This window comes from Pithys albifrons, chromosome 2 (assembly GCF_047495875.1).
Source record: "Pithys albifrons albifrons isolate INPA30051 chromosome 2, PitAlb_v1, whole genome shotgun sequence".
NCBI classification, from domain to species: domain Eukaryota; kingdom Metazoa; phylum Chordata; class Aves; order Passeriformes; family Thamnophilidae; genus Pithys; species Pithys albifrons.
Window position 1 is genome coordinate 96,479,476 of NC_092459.1, and position 22,054 is coordinate 96,501,529.

The 22,054-nt window shown below is 37.5% G+C and overlaps 1 protein-coding gene across 21 annotated transcripts in view; it reads right to left on the reverse strand.

Annotated features, from left to right (window-relative positions):
• The window catches only part of ESRRG (estrogen related receptor gamma), a 395,543-nt gene that overhangs the window by 172,092 nt on the left and 201,397 nt on the right, over positions 1 to 22,054 (reverse strand). The gene's annotated exons all lie outside the window — the stretch shown is intronic.

Consider the following 22,054-nt stretch of genomic DNA (forward strand, 5'->3'; position numbering starts at 1 on the left):
ATTAGAAAACCTTTAGCAGCTAGGCTGGCTAACTCATGCCATTTCATTGCACTATGAGGAAATTTCCGGCTAATTCCTTCAAAATTAATATCGTCTCATTTAAAAGTTAGAAATTACACCAAAAAACCTGCACAAGCTGAAACCTCCAGATCAAACTTGTGTTATGACAGGACTTAAGCCAGATATAATACGACTAGGGCTTTAAACAGCAAGGAAAAAAATTACAGTGACACGGTTCTGTAGACACTTTGGCTCTAGTCTGGCTTTCCATGAGACAGATATATAGATATATATATATATACACACCGTATCTGTCTTCTTGGCCCTCTCCCTTGCTCTTAAATGCTCAGGGTAACAAATTAGGCCTATGCACTCCATCCAGAGTAGGAGAAACTTTGTTGTGAAGTGGGTTATCCACATGTTTATTTGCATACACAGAAGTAATCTAGGGTAGCGAGCATGGAGAGGGAGGTGGGAATATGTCCATCTTTTTGTTCCAATTAGTATATCCTAAAGCACAATATACCTTTTCTGTAGCATACTGAATTTTAAATTGCTAGCTTATACTTTAATTGTCCTGAACTTCCTGGTAAGGTTATTCCTTGCTGCTGAACAAATTCTGAATTTCTCCCCAGAGGTGGTTTCAACGAGTAGTGATTCTCTCTTTTTCTCACTCACACAGTTTTGAAGATTTACAGGCATGAGTAACATCATGTTAACATAAAATGATATTATTATTGCCAAAAAACAAGACAGTAAGCACAGAGACAGTGAGGAATGCAGAACACTCACTTGGATTCAAAGGAAATCCATTACAGCCTATTGTTTTAAATTTTACTAATACTGATACATCAAAAGCTTCTGTCTTTGTTGCCTTTGCATGAGTTGGAACAAGAGGCTGCAGTACAGTCTGCCTCTTCAAGTGCTAGTAAGAGAACAGCCAACTTCTATTATCCTTAGTATTGAGAATGTCCTTATTGCCAAGAAGGTATGAAACTAGCACTGTCCTGGTATCACACCTCCTAAAGTATTGCAGATCCCTCAAATGCTATCAAGGTGACACATCACTTTTACCTTCAACTATGCAGATGTATGAGCAAATTTCATATAAGGGGTGTGCATATGGTGCAGTGCAGGGCAAAATTTAGACCTTAAACTTGCTATGATAAAGATAAAACATAGAACAAAATTAAATAACTGCTACTAACATGTCAGTATTTTAAAATATTTTTCTGAACTGTAGTGTTAGAGATATTATGAGGTATCACATACTATACACTGTTGGAACTACTTGTTTTTGTTGATTTACGAAAACAATTAGTACAGATAAAAGAGAGAGGCAGAGAAGAAAAGAAACCAAGGAAGACATTTTTCCACAGATTGGTCCAAGGTTTGCTTTAATCTCAAATCAGATCGTCTAAAAAGATTATTGTAACTATCCAAATGAAAATAACTCCTTCTGCCCCCTCATTAACATGTAAGGACAGAACTTGCAGACTACACCTTGCTAAACGCATACATAGTTTATGCCTGTGTATTGCATTTGAAGATACCTGTCATGGTGGTTTCTACAAGCCTGTCCCTTCTGGAGTAGACTAAGCAACACAGCTGACCCAGAAGGATTAGATGAGAAATTCAACTAATTAATGAGCCCTGCAGGCAAAACATCATTTCTTCTGCTCTTTGGGGCATTTACAAGGTCATCTGGTTTGTTGTTTTTTTTCCTCAGCATCAGGTCAGACTCCCTCATCTGTCAACTTACACAGGATTTGTAAGACAATAGTGGCCACTATCAAGCCAAACATGGTACATTTTGTCCAATTCCTACAGTAAGGGAAGAAGTGTTCTGGCCAATTCGGCTTTAGCAAAATACGCTTCTCTAATGTTACTTTGCTCTTCCAGGGGCAACAGTTTAGAATTACAAACACAATATTTTCCATTTACAAAAATATTCTGGAACACAACTTCAGTTATTCTGAAACACAGCTCAACTCCCCCATCCTGCTCTGTTGCCTTTCTTTGATCGCTTTTCTGAGCATCACATGGCACAGTTTTCTTCCATCTGCCAGGGAAGTTTCCCAAAAAGTTCAAGAAATGAGGAATCCAAATAGGAGACATGTTCAGACAGAACTCAGAAAAATGATGGGCTCACCTCATCTGTTTCTCTAGCAGTATGTGCGCTGTTACCATCCAATGGCCTCTTTAGTAATAAACTTGTCCCACCTCCCATCTGCTCTTCTTGCTGGCCTCCTGCCACTTCAGCCTCAGTCCTTTCCTGTCTTCAAGATGTCATTCAACTTCAGTTGCTCCCCTGATCCATTTGTTTCTCTTTCCAAGTGAGATCAAGCATACATCTTTCTATGTCTCTCGCTCCAGCCTTTAACTTCTGCTCCGTCTTTTTAGTAAGTGTCTATATTTCTGCTCCATTTATCATAGCTGGCAGTATGCACTATGCAGGTGTCAAGGAAACCAAGAGAGAGTTCACTATTCATGATACTGCCTTTTCAGCCTTCTTGTGGCTTGCCATTGAGTGTCAGCTCCTTAACACTGAGCTATATGTTGAGAAGAATATGTATCAGTTGAAGACAAATTACTTTAAGCCAATACAAGAGAATGTAAAGAAATAAGGCTGCTTTAAAGTTAGACTTTTGTAGCCTGATCTCCTTTATATATTTTTCTTTCTTTTGTTTATTGCCAGAGCTTTTATGTCATTGCTACAGTATTTTTCCTTACTGGTTAAAAAAAATCTGTACAAAACATTGCATGATGCTGGGCATAACATGCACACAGACCTTTGTAGATGTGAAAGCCTAATGCTTAACTTGCTTTTCGTGTCAATGCAGACTTGTGTTTCACTTGTAATCCAGCTCAGAAAAAGAAACATTTTGGACTCAGCAGAAAAGAAGTCAAAACTAAATCAGAAATACCTGGCTGGCTTTCTGCAAAACTCCTCCCACATCCTCTGCTGTCCTGAGCAGGGAGGAGGCATAGCCTCCCCCAGCCGGCTGAGCCCAAGGGAACTGCGTGCCTGCTACCAGCCAAGAACAACTGCCTTTAAAGACAACACTCAATAACAAACATACAGTGACCAGCAAACCACATTTCTATCCTGGGAAACTGGTTTAATTCATTGTTGCACCTGAGAGAAACTTCCCCATATGTACAATACTTCAACACAACACAGGCAATTAAAAGACACTGCAGCATTAAAAGTCCAAGTCCTATTGCAGTGATTGCTTTAAAATTTGAGATAGAGGGGGTTTTGTTTATTTATTTGAAAATACTTTTCATTCTGGCATTTCAAGTACGGTGAAATATCTCTTCATGACAAACAACAGAGTATTAGGAATAACTTCACTATCATAAGAATCTAGCTTAGCAAAGAGAGAGCTGATTTGATGAGAATTCACAACCTACATATATGAGAGAAGTTTTCAGGCCAGACAGTTCTTTGGACAAATGCAGGTAAGACATATGATGGAACAAGAAGAATTGACCATTGAGGTTACTAATACATGATGGAGCTTGAATTATTTTGCATAAAGTGAAGTACGAAAGTTTCCACTATTTTTAACCCATGATATACAGTCAAGCTTCATAATCACTACAGTCCAATTTAAATTCAAACTCAAGAAACTTCTTCTAGAGTGAAGTGCACACACCCAACATGAACGCAATTCACTACTTTTTATTCCATGTGACAAAGGCCAGAGGACAGGCACCCTTTATAATCATTCATTTCTAAACACTTCTGTCCAGGCCACCTTCCTTTTTCTACTCATCATTATTGTGACAACAACAACAATAAAGGTAGAATTTTTCTTACAGGAAAAAAAGTCTCCATTTTCTGGCCTAGCTAAGCATCATTTTTTCTCCTTACCAATACTATTCTTTAAAACAAGCCTGCAAAACGGTCCTGTGACCAAAGCCTCATCTGACAACTTTTCACATCTTCTTTCACATAATTTCTGTGAAAGTGAGTAGTACTATTGATGTAAATACAGACATAAAAATAAAACTGAGGGTCAAACATTAAAATTTAGTTTAATGCTTTGCAAAATTTCTCAGGGAAGTAAAGTTTCATATTTCTCCCACACTGTAAATATTATGTTTCAATTTGAAATTCAAATCTGAACACTTACCAGGTAATTTGCTGGAATTTCCCTCTTCTGCTAACAGGCAATAAAACATATTCTAGTCCTCTGATCAACTATGTCCCTTTGAGTTATTCAGAGACCACTACACAAAGTCCTCACTTAAAGAAAATTGTAGAATATGCAATTGCTTTAAGTATCATAACCTATTTTCTATCACTGTTATACCACCTGAAAAAAATCCACACCTACAGAAGAAGGTCAACAGCATGGAGTGGGTCAAGGTTATGGCTGAAGCAGCGGAAAAAGTGCAGGACAGCGACACACTGGGAACGGGCAGCACAACTATGTGGGCAACACATGTGGCATATTACAAGCAATGGCAGATTACAGTGATATAATGAAGGGATGCCTCTCGTACCCTGAAAGACAAGGACAGCGTAAGACAAGAACCCATCCAATTATCTCTACTCTTATTTTATTCCTCATCCTTCAGTCAACTATCTCAAGCACGGGAAGCACCCTCTTAAATCAATCCTACGTTCATTCCATTTATCCCTTTACAGGTATGCTCATTTTATTCTGGTCCACTCGGCGTCTGGCACGACTGAGAAGAACAAATTAATGTGAGCATAAAAGTCTAGCAGGCTCCATCTGTAAGGAGTGACCACGTATTTTCCTTGTCACTTTTCCTCCCCTTTACCCAAGTGCCATAAACCAGCCTCTGTGGCAACAAAGATATTTAGTACCCCATGCCATCATGTGCAATGGGGCAAATCCACACCCTGTTGACCACCACTCCATGGCTGTTTGCCTTGTCTCTCTGGTTCGGCAAGTCTGTGCTGATGGCACCTGTTAAAGCTGCTTCAACTAAGCTATTCTGCATTTGTCTGGCTGGATTTGGACTTCCCGGATCCCTGACTGAATACAAAGTGATTTGAAAAAACGGTGTTTGGCAACAAGCACAGTGGGGAGCACACTGCGTGTTGGTATACAAGAGCACAATGTGTTCTTCATAACATCACTGAGGGAGCATGCTGCTTGAATCTCTCTGCTGTCGAGATCAAAATGGTCTCCTTTGTTGTCAGCTGTTTAATAGCAGCTGTTTAATGTAATTCCAAATGATCTGCTTGAATGAAGTTGTCATTCTTGCAGTTCACTTTAAAGTAGTGCGAAAAAAAAAAGCCCCACAGTTTGATCACGTTATTTTTCTATTGTTCTTATGAAAAGTTGCACTCTCTTGTATTTCTCCTAGCCTATAAAAATAATAAAATTCCAAGTTCTTGAAATAAAACATGAATTTGAGGGGAAAAAAAAAGAGGTAATATTTCTTTCAAAACACTTTCCTTTCAGACACTCAAAAATGGTTTGATTAAAAATATCTCTGCTACTAAAAAAATACATAAAGAAGTGAACTTGTCTGCAAATATGTGAACAACCAGAATATCTATTTCTATAGGTATTTCAAGATGTTTTCCCTTAATGGGGGTTATAATTTATTTATTGCATTTCATAAAGCAGAAAAAGTTGTAGTAGAATGTTGATACAATGAAAAAACCCATATGCACTGTTCTTGATAAAGCAATTTAGTTTACAGAAATATGCTTTTGTATCGTCCCTGGGTTTTGTTAAAATCTGATACCAAAAACGATAATAAGGATCATAATCTGTAAAAATATTTGCAGTTCTTTGGTGAACAATAGAGGGCACTAACGTTTCTAATCTGGCAAACGCATCACGCGCCAGACAGACAAAATAGCAGTGGTACTTGTAGCACACAAACCACATCATATATGCTAAATACGTAGATAGTAGAGAGGATTTCTCTCTCTCAGAAAAGTTCTTTTTGTCCTCTGAACTTCTCTTTTTTTTCCCCCTGCAGAAAGTAGGATGTGATAATAACACACTAATACTTGCAGCCTTTCAAAGTGTTATTTTCTTTTGTTCATTGAACAAAGCAGATGTAACTTTTCCTCATAAAAATCCTTCTTCTGGGTACTTTCTCACCACAGTCCTCTCTGTTTACCTACAGCTGTGTACAGTAGTTCAAGGTAAAGCAATTCCACTGATAAATGCAGAAGCTAAAGGGTGCTTAACGTGTGTTTCCTCTGTTCCAAGCAAGCTAATGTAGAAATATTGCCTACAGACACCAGTAATTGAGAGATCCTGGGGCACCACCTGAATGCTCTAAAATAGAAAGGCTTATCAGAAACTCTTACACCACTGAAGTATTTTAGGCAGTTTCACTTAGCTCTGAAAAGATGCAGCTGCTGAAAGTGGTACTTTCAGTATAAAACACAGAGCAAGTATTTTAGAAGGGTTCTGCACCTTAAACTACCTTTTCTCTATAAGCACTAGAAACACCCATTTAGAAAGCAATTCAGCCTTTTTCCCAGAATAAATCTCAAGAAGATAAAACCTTTGTTAGAAATGCTAGTAGCTGAACCCCATCTACCTTTTTTAAATGCTTACCAGTCTCTCTCCTTGCTATTCAAAACCAGGTTTATTTCTCAGCCTTGGAGACTGAAACTTTGGCAAGAGAGACTTAAATACCAAACACCAACTAATAGATTGTTGCTAACATTGTGAAACATTGGTAAATGTGCTGTGATTAGCTCAGAATAACTTATCTGGAGAAACATAAGAAATACTAGTATTCTGGTGCAGCAATATCAGCAGTTATCTTTAACGAAAAACAAAATATATCTCCCTGTACACACTGTAGACAGCAAAGTCTTCATGAATTACATGGTTTAATTTCTGACTCCTCAATTTTAGAAGCGACGCATCAGCTTTTCAAAGCTGCCAAACACTATCAGATTATAAGATATTATCATCTTGTCCAAGTCAAATGATACAGCTTTAAGGCCATGTTAAAAGCTAGGCTCAAATCTGAAAGCTGGACTCAATTTACTTATACTGCAAAGGCAAGATACACACAATTAGGGAAAATAACTCAAATTTCTGTCCCAAATCAGCCTGAAATATTATGAGTCGCCACCTTCCAGTCTGGAACATTTAAAGACTTTCTGGCCATAGATCTGAATAGTGAATGCAAGTATTAGATGTTCTTTATTTGACTATACTGTAAAGGTCAAAATCCTACACATTATTCATGCAACTCTCATTGGAGTTTTCTGACGTCAAAAGATTATTCCCTAACTTCAAAGAGGTTTGTGTTATTTGGTTGGTTTCTTTTTGTTTTTCTTTTTAAAAGACCTTACTGCAAGCATTCTGCCTTTTGTATCTTTATTGTGGCATTGAAGAGACTGGCCTTTGCATATTTCTCCATTTGCTTCAAGCAGTCATAAGAGACATTGCAAACTAGCAGGTAAAATACAAGCCGTGCTATGAGGGATTATCATTTCGATTCAGCATATTATATTAAGTGCTATCATACTGATGGCACTCAATTGTATCTTACTGACTGTCTTGAGAGGCAAGTAACAGCCAGACACAAACAGTATCCGTGATGCTGCCCAATACAAAAGAGAGCACATTCTGACAATGGAGACAAGTTGTTGCTTATTCCCATCCTAAAATTATAAACAGGTGACAGACCCATGGACACTAAGATGCTTTGTATACAAGAAAACTGCAGCAGGTCAACAGGCATAAACATACACAGATAGATAATACATACATAGGGTACATGAAAAAGAAGAAAAGTTTAAAAATTGGATAAAGATAGGAACCTTTGATAGGCTGTATTTTAATGAACCATTTTGACCAACTCATGGCCATTTTATCAGACTTCTATACAAACATTGAACTCAGACCATAATAATTTTGCATAAAGATTCAAGTTTCTATCATTCATCTTTCTATTTTCCTTGCCTATCCTTCAGCAGCTCAGCAATGACTGCTATCCCCTATCACACTGTATGTCACACTTGGCTGTCTTGCCATCATTACTTGAAGTCTTTACCCAGGTCAGAAACTATGCTGGCTTTAGCATTCTTCTTTCCCCTACATCATAACTGTTCTTAAAAGTTAAGTGTATCACAAAACTGCTAGATATCTAAAACTGTAGACTCCAAATATTTTGAAGGACACACAGTATAACTTGTCTCTGCTACTTAAGCCCACTCCTACATTTTCCCCAAGCTGTTGCCTATCATTTCAAAATACTGGTTGTCCTTTCTGTCTTCTCAATGTCAGCATCAACGTTATTTTCCTGCCATTTTGCACATTACACAATAGTTTGTGTGCACCAATAGAGGTATTAGCATTACCGGTTCCTAGTCCACAGTTTTTATTTGATGGATACTTACAACTACACTGGGCCAAATTTTATTACTAGTTACATCATCAAATTTGGACTCAAAAGGATTTGCTTCATTAGAGTTAGAAGGGACTTATAGCAGCACAAAACTTATCTAAAGACTGATGAAATAAGGAAACACCTTTATCATACAATGACTCCAACAAGGTCGTTTTTATTATTTTCCCTTTATTATTGACCTGCCAGGAACACTCACCAACATGGCTTAGAAATGCATTAGGAAATACCTAAACTATTATGCACAACTGCTCAGACACTAGAGATTTTCAGAAAACATCCGAAGTCCTAGAAAACATATATGTATCACACACATATGATTTTTAGAACTTTCAGATCATCTTTGTGCAACAAATTCAGATACTCAATCCAGAACAGCCAGAACAAAGATTGTTATTGCAAGAAATACTATAGATGCCATTTATTGTATTTGCTTCATATTCACTCTTCAAGATTTTCTGTAACTAATTATTTGATCTCTGTCCTGAGTCTTTAAGGGGACTATGTTAATAGCCAGTTGGAATTTTGAAAAAAATAAATCCAAGACAATGGAAACAGAAATAAATTTGACAAAACTCTAGCCTTAAAACCAGGTGAACACTGAACCTCTCTTACTCCTTGCAGTATGAGGATGAGGGGTGGTTATTCATTCTGATATAAATTCTCACCCAGGGTTTTTCCTCTGAAAGAGCAAAGAAGCAGCAAACAGTGTAGATGCTGGCACAGCAAAGGTGTGCCGATACTGACACCAGTGCCAGTGCTGGCTGCACTCTGTACCAGGGAGACTCACAGCACTGAATTGGTAAGTGCCTTCCACATTTTATGAATCCCTACAGCAATAGGTAGTTTTCAAAACAAGAAGCAAGTCAATCAGCAAATTGCTGAGCATATCCTTGGAACCAAAAGTATTTTCCTACTTATCCTCCCAGCCCTTCAATGCAGAAGTATTATTTTAAAAATAATTAGGTACTCCTGATGCCTAAATGCAAACATAGAAAAGTCACTTCAGACTCCAAAAATCATGAATATTCCTCCTTTTAAGCAGGAACCTATTTCTTAATGGGAGGACATGACTTTGAAATGGTTTGTCTTTTTTCCTTTCCATAAGCAATACACAAGAAGTTCAATTATTCATAAGAGGGACTAGTCATGTAAATGAGGTCTGGAAGACTGAGCACCATGTTGCCAAAACACATCTGAAAGCACAAAAGACAATTTTAGACCATCCCTCCATGCTAGGAGGATGTGATCTCAAGAATCCTGGAGAAGGCAGGTTTCATAAATCAGCATTTACACCACATGGGGAGACCACTTACAGCAAGTTAGAACATGTGGTGTGAAGTTTTACAACAGGAGATTTACAACAGGCAGAGTCAATAACACAGCAACAAAACCATAGAGCACCTGTGTGTCAAATGATAGCCTGAAGAACAAAGCATTGCTCTCCAAACTCTAGTGTACATGAAACCAATGCCTTGATTCCTCCAGAAGGCTGAGGTTTGATGGGCAACTATATTCAGGCGATTCACTAATTCTTACAGAATGTCTTCATAAGGAGCATCTCCTGCTCTTTAAAACAGCAATTCTGCCTGCTTCAATCAGAAACGGGAATGATTTAGTATTTTTGTTGGCTGGTTATTTTTAAGAGATCTACTCTAGATTAGTCCTGCTTGAGTGGCATCATAAATGGCTCCATTCCCCAGCAGTAGTCTACTTCAGATGGGAACCTGACAACCTCTACTTAGTGTGTCTTTCATAGCACACAATGAAGTGTGAAAACTGCTGTGAGAAAGCCTGTGTTTCAAAACAAACCATCTCGGTAATAAGCACTTAAAACCACTTTTTATTAATATATTTCTTTGTGTATAAAACAAAAGCTTAATGCTACAACAGGCCTTGCACAATGTTTTTGTTTGTTTCATTGCATTTCTTTTTTTTCTCTAAATGAAGTACTGCAGCAGCATTAGAGCGTCCAAAGTAAATTATTTGAAATAAAACGTTAAGGCTTATGAAAGAGTTGCTTTTTTCCTCATCACAGCTTAATAATGTGTGGTTTTCAACCAAAAAGCTTAATCAAAATCCAAAGTGGAAATCCTAAATTAGTAAATATTGAATTTAACCACTTTTATATCTCAGGTATTAGCAAATACCTTTGGTCTACAGAGATACAGCCCCTTCTAATCCTTATCTGAATTTGCAATTAAGACTTCAGAGCTACAGATATCTGTACACAGCTCTGTACACAGTTCTGCTCTCTTATTTTTAAATGATTGGACCCAAATCAAATCAGTCTTCAAATACATTGGAAAGTAAATGTCTGATGTCTAATTGAACTAATAGATAACGCTCTTTTTAATACAGTTAGTGCTTAGTGTGGGCTTCACACAGACAGAAGCAAGGGGAGGGAGAGAATTAGAAAAAATCTGCACAGAAAACCTTGTCATTATATTATTACCATGCAGTTCCTTGGTATAGAGTAAAGCTAATATTTACAAATTATTTGTGTTGCCGTTGTCGATCCCCTCCCCTCTGAAAAAAAGAAGAACATCTCTGAACGCTTTAGGAGTCAGATTCTTCTTCTCTTTCACTAATTGTCACCTCCAATAGGACATTGTAAGGGCCTGAAAATGAAGCACTTATGAGTTTTCTTTTCCAATCTCTTGTGGGCTTCTCTCAGTTTATCGCAAATGAACAATCGTGTTGGAAGGGGCACCGTCTGTTTAATGTCATTAGTGATTGTTTCATAAAACAAACAGCCGCTCCACCATTCTGCTGCAGTTAATCTTAAATCTAAACGTGGCAGCACTTGGGGAGAGTCTCAAACATGGTTTGTTCTAACCAATGCAGGGCTCTTAATCTATTGCAAGTCAAGGCGCTTATCTCTCTGCTCAGCTCAGAGCAGTGATTTCTTTGTCCAAATATCAAACCAAACCCAGTTAATATCATGCTTCCAGCCTTTTCCCAAAGATTTTTCCTCCTTAAATTGCGGCCAAAGCTTAAGGCATATTTATTTATTGCTTATACAATTTCATGCTTATTTTTCAATATTAGCAAAGTCAAACTATTTCCAAGTTGGCGCATGAGGGTATTTCAATGAGCTTAATCAGGCAGGTGAACTGATAACTTGGAGATTTACCTAATTGTGCTGGAAACCCCTTCATTCTGGATTAAGCCTATAATGGCATATGTGTTTATAACTATTGAGGATTTTTATACAAAGGCTCAAGTCAAAGGGGTATTAATCACCTTAAACTTTCATTCATGTTTGTAGAAGCAAAGGTTGCCATCACTTCATGGGATCAAATTTATAGCAGCAGCAGCCAGTAGAATCCAACAACACAAAAAGACACCAATAGCCAATCCTAGTGCTGAAGAAAAGTTCACAATAGTTTCTGCCAAATGCCTCATATTGCTCCATGAGAAAAACAAGTTTATCCCATACGCTTTCCAGTGCTGCCACACCCTTATCTGGTACACAAAGATGAGCATATTTCGGCAGCTTGCATATTTTGGAAAATGACAGCATGTGTTTACAAGTGTCTTTGTGAAAATATAGAGATAATACCTATAAAGCACTTGTATACAATAGATTTGAACTCTCCTCTCACTTCTTTTAAATCTGTTCAAGTCTAGCATTGATTCCAAAGTCCTGAATTTTAAACAAATGCGTATGTGTGTTCTTGCAAAGTCAGAAGAAAAAAGTTTCTTCTGAGCAAATGGTAAACCAAATGAGTGGGTCTGAATAAGAGGACACATATCTCTGATGGCAAGTGCTTGTACAATGAAAAAAAAGTTTTGCTGCTCAAGGTAAGCCTAGAGCAAAGTTTTGGCCTTACTGTTACCAATGGTATCATGCCCTAGGCCCCAAGAACAAAAGTCTCAACAGCAAAACAATCCTGAGCATCTGTTCACTAAGAAAGAATTAAATTCAAAGAAGGATTAGAACTTACCTCTTTGAGAATTATTAGACGTAAGCAAAAGTCGTGTCAGGCAAACCAAACACTGGTGGGCAGGTATACCTAAAACATCTTCTACGATGCCACAATATGGTGTAAATATTTATATACACACACACATATACACATATATAAACACATATATATATATATATATATATATATATTTTCCCTGGTTATACTTAGCATTTTGAGTTACAGATGCTTTTCAACATGGTGAAAGTATACAAATATTTTTCTTTCTCTTCATTTAGAAAATGCAAAAAACCCCAAAACTAGCAACACACGCAAGCCCCCATTCTTTTATGGCCTATCTCTCAGGACCTGTATTAAGCTCTCTTAATAAACACAGGCAATTGCCTTTTTCTTTTCTCTTTAAACAAAAAAATAAAAGGGGAGGAAAAAGAGAGAGAGGGCAAATCAATTCAGTTCAGGTTTTTCCACATCTTCATATCACTTCCCATCTCAACTGGCTGGAGTAGAATTTCAATTAACTGGTAGGAGTCCAAGAGAAGCCTGGCTGCCTCTGTTGCTCCCGGTCATGCCCCATAATTGTAGAGGGACCTGCATTTTTCAGCCAATGACACAGCTTACAAAAATAGATACACTGAGTTATTTGATAAAGGAACCAAAGCCTGTCACTCCTGTTCAAGTGCCAAACAACAGGAGAGCAAGTGCGATTGTGTTCAGATCCCAAACTGGCTGGGTTCATTATCCCACAGAACCATCTTATGTTGGGTGGTAGAAGGAGGGGGGAAGAAAAGAAAAAAGGAGGTGGAGGGGGTGGGGAAGAAGCATCACATGCAAGCCAATCAATTCAAAAGCCTCCTTTTTTTGAGGAAAATTAACTGCCATGTTTCCAGCCTGTCACCCTTCCAGGAAGCTCTCCAGTGTGAGGCACAAGTGGTATCTTTTTGCATCTACTACACATCTTTTTTTCAGAGAGGAGAAATGTTGGCAGGTGTATGTCCCCTCTTGTGTTCAAAAATAATCATGATTCCCAAGTGAAATTCGTCTGAAGACCAATTATTAAAGCACTGCTAAGAAATAAAAAAACTGCTAACAGCTCTCTGCACCAAAATTTTGGGCATGTAACTCAGTAGAGATACAAAACCTAATCTCTGATACATTTTACTGGACAAATAATTGATACTTTAAGAAAATGTATCTTTATCAAAGAGAAAGATACATGTTCATAACTAAGTGGCTGATAGAATATCTTTGGTTTATAAGAAACAGACAAATGGATGTTTGTACTTTTATTTACTCTTAGTAACAGCCACCAACACTGTCCCAGCATTTATCTTCTTCTCTTCATCAGATTTATTTCTGAGCATCAGAAGTATTCATGTCTATAGCAATTCAAACACGAATACTAAATGCTCCATAATGTTCAATATTTCTTGATTATATGAGTCATGTAATATTACAAACTATATTTTCCCAGAAATATGTTGCAGTGCCTGTCCTACACAGCCTCATAAGCAAACAAGACAAGTGGAGTGAGTGCTGTTGTAGCGGTACTTTATGCTTACCATATGCTTACAGGTGTGCCCCATACTTTACAGATTAAGAAAAAAATAGGTCACTGAAGGTGATTAGGCCCCTCCTAATGCACCGATGTATTAAGTTAGTATTTTCTACTTTATAATCAAGAACTTGTACGCAGATTTAAGGCTCAATTATTGAAAGAGCCAGTGAAAATAAAGCCATAATTATGAAGTGCAGACTTTCCACTTTCAAGGGCCAATTCAGGTCAGATGAAATATATTTGAGTAAACTCAGTCATTAACTCTCCGCAGATCTTGCACACCTACCCCTGAAGTCAGAGTTTATTTAGAATCTGATCTGAAACAGGGTCTATTCTCCTCCTTTTGATATGTCAAATGCTGTCATACAGACGAAACCCTCACACTGCTCAACTGTCTTTCCCATCACAGACCCTGATTCATCTTCCCCACAGGTATAAAGGGAGGGCAGCAGACCTGCTGCTGAGGCCGGTACCAAAACCTGAGCAAACACCAGCAGGGTGATGCTGTTAGTCCCCTCTCAGCAATGCAAAGCCATCCAGAAGCCCTTGTTCTGGTGGGAACTACAATAAAGAACCAAAGGACAATTCCCAGCAGAAGCAACAAAATATTCCTTGATCACCATAAACTTCAGATTTATTTGTATTTGGATAACAATACTAATTCTTGCATCTATCCTGGAAAACTTATGCCATGCTCTTCCTTCTCAACAAAAATGTCACTATGCTGCCAAACAAGTAACCACTCAGAGCACTGGGATTGGTAACTCTGCACATAAAATAATCTCTGCAAATAATCACCTCCCAGTTTCTCTCATCTTCCTTTTCTCAGTTCTTGCTCTTCCCTCTCTTAGTTACTTTTCTCATTATTTTATCCACATATTAATTCCCCCTGCTTTGCTCTTTTCATTCCTCTCTGTCCTTTTTTGTCTCTACTTTTCAACTTTATGTCTGAACAATAATTTTAATTAAATCTGAATTTCAGAAGTCTAATTTAAACGCTCCTGACCAAACACTCTATTCAGCAACCCCTTCCATTTAAAAAGAAAGACAACTCCAAACCAAAATGCCACAAACAGACAGGAACATGTGATCCCACGCTTACAAACACACAGGAATTTGCGCTGGTTGGAAGTTCAAATACCTGAGTGCTTTGTTTATTAATAATATGGGTACAAAGCAAAAAGAAACACTCAGGACTACAGCCTAAAAGGCCATCCTGATAGGCGAATCTGAAGGCAATCACCAACACTATTATATTTTTGCTTATCAAAAGGCTATTTCAACAATGAGATACAAACCCTTTAAACAATGTAGACACTTGGTCTTTGTAACAGGGGTTGCCATACAGATCAGGCTGGCTTTGATTTCTGAGTACTGCAAATATGGAAAATTTAAGTCTACCCTTTTAATTGGCACTCTGGGCAGTTTACTTAATCAGTTGAACACCTTCAATGAATGAATTCCCATAGGAAAGAAGGTTTCATAATCTATTCACTAGGAATACCAATTATTATTATAAGAAATATTGTTATAAGTATTATAAGAAATGTTCTTCCTTCCTGACTGCTACTTTGTCACTATAACACCCCTTAAACTGTCCCTGCTTAGTCTTGTTAGGCATGTTATAAACAGTCCAGTCTTCAGGCCCTGAATTTAAGGGCTTTCTGTCCAAAGACTGGAGAACTCACCCCATAAACCACAATGCTGTGCCTGTTAAATGGTATTAAAATTTTCTACATATAGGTTGAATCAGAATGAGATTTATCATCTTTTTCTTATTTTTATACTGCTATATTTACACTTGCAAGGGAGCATCTTCTTTGTGGCATCTTCAGCCATTAGTCCTCAGCCTCCCATGTCAAGTTTTATATTAAGGCATTTTTCAGGTAACAATACAGATTGCTAACTGAGAAAAGAAAAAAAAACTAACTTATTTTACTTGATTTTGCCAAACACCACAGTGTGCTCCAAGGCATCTCTACCTGACCACCTCAAAAGCCTGAACAGAGTACTAGTAATTGCAGAAAACCAGAACTTTTTATGCTGATAATGAAAAGGGGCAAGAGGAATTTTGACTTGTAGTTTATTAAAAAAGACTGAATTTTAATTAGAACCGTCACAGGTCTACAGAAATATCTAATGGGGGAGACTGGGGACTCTATGTTTGAGAAATGAATACAAACTAGTGTGGCTTGTACAGCAGTTGTGCCATAAACTGAGTACTTAAGAGGAACAAATTTAATTACCTTGAATTTTCAGCAGCCTATAAACCCACTAGTCTGGGAGAACAGAGTCACCCCACAATGTTAACAGAGTATAAATGTAAACCCATCACACAGTAGTTATTACAAACTCAAAGGCAGTTGGCTGAGCAATAGTTGCAGAACAGCAGAAACCTTCTGTGGAACCCAGGCTTCTAAAAATAATTATCACTGTTATTATTAATAACAACATCAATGCAGGCAAGTAGTACTAGGAAGGAATATCCACAATTCCACTGCATTACTGTACACAGTTTTCTCAAGGGCACATTTGTTGTCAACTGCTACCGCAGCTCCAGATAAGATCATGGTGGAGGTTTTTCAAATTCATAAATATGAATATAGAAGTCTAAACCTGACTTTTATGCTGATTTTACTTTCATGAGATTCTGCTTTCAAACTGTATAGCTGTAGAGCAGTTTCACAGCAAGCACACAGACAGCAACAATATGGATTTGTCTGCATACAGTGGTTTCATCTCCAACTTCCTAGTGCAATCTACTGGGGAGTAGCACCATAACAAAAAAATCTGCCCATACCTAGAACTCATAGTGTTTTTATATTTTTAATAATAATATCTGATGACAAATCACAGCTGCTCTTCCATGCTAAATATCTATGGAAACCGCCACATAGTTGTTTTCAAGGGAGGGGAAAAAAATCCTTTGGCTGTGTTGCACATCCATTTCTGAATGCATCAGAAACCTCACACACTGTTTGCAGAAAACAACAAAAACACAAGTTTATGTCAGATAGATGGAAAGTTTGATGGCATTTTACAGGCTGTGTTAACAATCCCATTGGAGTCTCCCTTGTATACTCCTAGGAATCAAAGCAGTGCTGCAAACTCGCTTGTCAATGTAGGTAACTATCTACACAAAGGAGGCAGCTTGATGGTTAGTATCTCATTAGTCTGCCATAAGGACTGAAAAGACTGAATAAATGTACCCCAATTTTTCTCTCTTTTTCTTGGAAGAGTTGAGAGGTAAGAATAAAAATAAAATAATAAAAAGAAAAGGAGTTCAGATGACAAATGGTATGTATAATACCACAAGTAACTTCATGTATCAGAGAGTACTTTCATCTGAGGAGTTCAAGGCACTGAAAGCAATAACCAACTTGTGACAGGCCTAATGTATTTTGCATCCCAAATATGCTTCTGAATTGGCTAGCTTGCTCTTTAGTTTTAAGCACAAATTTAATTTCCGCTAGAGATGCAGTGAATTACACTGATCTAATTTAAGCAACAGTGAACTTCATCAACCTCATAGGATTGCCAAGTTTTTCAGTGCTTTATTTTGGGACCACACAGTCCCCTAGTTCCACCTAGGGACCACTGAGTTCCCCAGAATTTTCAAAAGCAAGTGGTGGTCATCTCCTTTGAAAAATTTTAAGATGCATATGTACTTAATCTATATATTAAGGTGTGTGTGTATATATATATGTGGGTATATACACACAAACTTTATGTGCATGGAGTTGTGTGTGCATGCATATAGTCTACAGGCTGCTTTACAATAATTGAGCAATCAGTAGAAAATCGGTGAATGGATAATTGTTGTAAAGACTATATTCACTCTAGGGCACACTGCAGTAGTATGGTTAACTGCTGCACATGGATCATGGGGAGGATAGCGCTCTGAACGTCTCTGAAGGCCAAAAGTACTTGATTCTCCTTGACTAACTCTAATGCTGGGCTGAGATTTTAAAGCAGCTTTTGTGGTGCTTTCACAATGTGAAGTCCTGCCAGTTTGGGATTAGGCAAAAGTAACAAACATTATTTTAGTGAGGACCTCAAGGTGGAGTTGGACACTGGTTTTCAAGGGGAAATGTTTTCCACACATATCTTCTCTCCTGCCATAAGCTCTTTCCTGCATAGAGAGGAAAGCGTGACAATTGCAATAATAAACAATTCCATATAAGATGCACAACTGCTACTACCGTAGTAATTTATGTCTGTAGTTGAAGGATGTTTTCTAAATGTTCACATGGACAATTACCTATTTGTTGTTTGTATTGCCACTGTGCCTATAACCATGCTCACAGACCATGACCCACTGTCTTGTAAATGCTGAAGAAGTTCCAAACAAAAGGACAGTTCATGCCACAAGTCGCTTGCACAATGTAATATAGCTGTAAATTTGAAGTGGTATCAACAGCCATTGAAATAGCCTGACAATGAAACAACCAGGAACACACAAATTGCCACATGGGCTCAAATCTAGTTTCATCTAGAACTATAAGCAGAACCTGATGCATCAGCAGAAAAGGCAAAATAAACCCTGCACTAGACAGATCTGGGATAACCCATCCCCCAAAAAAGCGTCCTTGAAATGTCTCCTAGCAATAAGAGTGCAAACTTAAAGCATATAAATCCAGATCTCTTTTAGTAGCCTTTTTTTAATAGATCATAACAACACAGGATATTCTCATTCATATAAATCGCCAGACCTTTTTCTAAAACACATGCAATCCCTTAGCAAGTTCCCAGAGCAAAAAGTCCATTACCTAATTGCACATCAGGTGATAAACTATTATTTATCAGCCATCTTTCTATAATGTTCCCTTGTTCTTGTATCATAAGAAAGAGAGAAAAGCTCTTCCTGAACTGCCTTCTCTATGCAAAATAATGAATTTGAGAGTCTTATCATGTTCTTTTTTATTCATCTCCTCTCAAAGGTAGCAATCCCACTCTTTTCAATCTCTCCTCGTATGAGAGTTTTCCCATGCACCTGATCATTCTTCTTGCCTCACTCTGAGCTCCTGTTAAATCTGTAATACCCTGTTTGAGATGGTGTCACCCACTTGATGAACCAGCACCATTTACATAATGGCATCACCATATTTTCCATATTATTCTTTATCCTTTCCTCATGTACCTAAACCTGTTTTTTGACTGAAGCTGTGAAATGAGCAAATGTGTTCAAGTAACCACTGGTACTGATGGCTGGATTTCTTTTCTGAGTTGATGGAGTAATTTTATAGTGCAGTTAGACAAATAGTAACATTTTTAGGCAGACAAGTAGTAAAGTTTTTCCATCCCAGTTGTTATTACGCTGCATTCATATTCAATGAATTTCATGTATCATTATGCATTAAGTCCTTTAGAAGTTTCCTACAGTCTCTAATCTAGATTTGACTAAATAATTTTACATCTGCAATTTTCCCAGGACTCATAGATAAAATAACCAAAACCAAACAACAGACATGCAACAGCTTTCTTCAGTTTTCCACATGGTTTATCTCTTGTCTAGAAATAAAGCCTTATAAAGGTGAGAAGGCACAGGAGTGCTCATGCCAGTTTCTCTTGTGAAACTACCAACTAGGTGGGAAAAATTTATTACATAGGAAACGGTTATCTATATGGAACTGAACCCTTCATGTAAGCATCCACCTAAGCCTCCATCAGCTAGAAATCATATTCAGTTACTACAAACTGGAGCTGAATTAAAACGAATTAGAGGTAAAAGTTGCTATCTTGTGCAAGAGACTACACTGAAATCAGCATGCTGGAATTTTACTTCAATTGCTTTTGTTATTATAACTCAATACACTGGAATTCTTAAAAATAAAAGTAATATGAATCTTGTGCAGTGAAGGTACAGCCAGGTATATGAGTTTGGTCCCATCTCTCATCACAAACCAGTGCACTGTTCCCCTGCTTGTTCCAGTCCCAGTCAAAAAGCTAATCTCAACAGATGTGCTACAGAACTAGAATAAACTACAGTCAGCAATCCAGGGATCAGGTACACAGAACAACTTCAACCCAAGTTGCACCGTCACAATATGCTACAGGCAAGATTCGCACTATGGTATGTTCCTGTCTGACTTATGAAGTAGTAGTGAAATAGCAACACTGAATATTAGTTACATTGTATTCATATAACTGTAATTCCTTATGACTTAAAACCTGTACCAAACAATTTTTACCATTTATTTTGAGGAGTTTTTTTCAATGCCTCATTTCTCAGCTATCTCCTCTCTCTGATATATATGTTCCCCACAAATTATCTTTTTGAGACAGGCTCAAATTTATTTATTTAACAGCATCAAAGGCTCTAATTAATAAAGAGAAAAAAATAGAAAAAAGAGTTGTTTCTTAGGATGACCAGTTTCTCTGCATTACTCAGTCACTATTTTCATAGCTTGGTCTTTGCATTATGGAACTGTTAAGTTACCCTGAAAGGAAAACAAGACTAATCTACAGCCAAATTCCCAACATTTCTCATGAAAAGACTCTAAAATCTTCATTTCTAATTATCACAAGAGACTAACGAGTTGCTTTGACCTGGTGCCTCACAAGTCTCTTTCAGGAAATCAAATGAAGTTAAGGGCACAAATTCTCCAAGCACCAGCGAGGAGCATGTCTGCACTTCACACTCCCCAGTACGCTATGGACAAGAAAGCCCTCTGGAACCGGTATCATAGATGTCTAAGTTATGTGTGTTTCAGAGCCCCTACAGGCAGGAGCCAGACATCCAAATACAGCCAGTGCATGGAAGAGAGGTCCTCTAGAAGGTTATTGACACACCCTGTCTGAATGTCTAAAGTTGGATGTGAAGATCCTCCTTTGCAGCATACATTTATAAACATACACAGTTGCAACTGTTCCAGAAATTGAGGCGAGATACTACAGCAAGAGGTTGTAAGGAATCACAATTTACCAGCATCTCATCTACTCCAAAAGGAAAGGAGAACAATGCTGGTAGATTACACATTAATCTTACTAAGCCTAGTGAGGAATAATTTATACTCTCCTCTAGAGTTATGTCTAAAATATTCATCTGTAGCCAGAAAAAAATATTTTACACATCTTGGGTACTTAAAGCTGAGAAGAGGGGACAGAAAACAGTGTTGCCTTTAAAAGAGGTATACTGTGATCACAAAAGGCAGTGACATTTCACAAGCTCTCATTTTGTAAGTGATTAAAAGTGAATTTCCACTTATTAAAAAAAAACCAAAAAACCACAACATTTGCATTTGTTACAAGATGACTTCGCAAAGCAGAGCTCTTTCACTTTATGAGTAAATGCACAGTCCCTACATTCTTTGACCATTAAGTATCTTTGTGTGTCTGTGACTCTGTACATATGAATATGTGTGCTTCAAGCTGGTTATCAAATTGAAGACAAAAAATATCTAGTAGTGGTCTGGAAAGATGATTTTAAACAGCTATGGAGAAATTAACTTTCCAATCAAGATTTCAACTTGTTGACTTAAATGAATCAGTATGTATCATTTCTAATCTTTATTTTATTGTGTGCTAGAAAAGTTAGCACTGAGCTGCAGAATTAGGTCACTTGCATTAGATCTTGTAATTAACCAGGTTTTCCTTTAAAAGAGCACTTGCTCGGCTTTCAAGACTACTCCAACATTTTGTCAATAGAGTTCAGAACAGGGCTAATGATTACCATTAAAGAAAGCCCAGAGTGATTTTAAGAACTTATCTTTCTGTATTTTGTTCTTCTAATCCAACTGTGGGATCCTAGAGTGAGTTCACTTCAGACAACTGCTTAAGTTTAGAAAAAAATAAATAATAAAAGAAAGAGGTCAGGGAGGGAGCAAGAGGAAAATTTTCCACAAGTGGAAAAGCTGAGCTACTTCAACACAAAATACTCCGCTCCAATTTACAGGCTGATGATAGAAAAACAACACACATCTCTCAACATACTATTTTTTATATATATATATATATATTTATATATATTTATATATATATATGGTTTTTTTATGATGGATTAGTCTTTGGGAGGAACTATAAGAATAACGTTACTACATAGACAAAAATACTTTCCTTATAGTATTCTCTTGCTTTGATTCCTGACCTTTGTAATTTATTCCACTGTAGAGAAGTTCTTCTTAAATTCTCTAACTGCGAGGTCCTTGCCATAGCTATACTTGCACTTTCCCAAACGGCCTTCAGTGCTCTG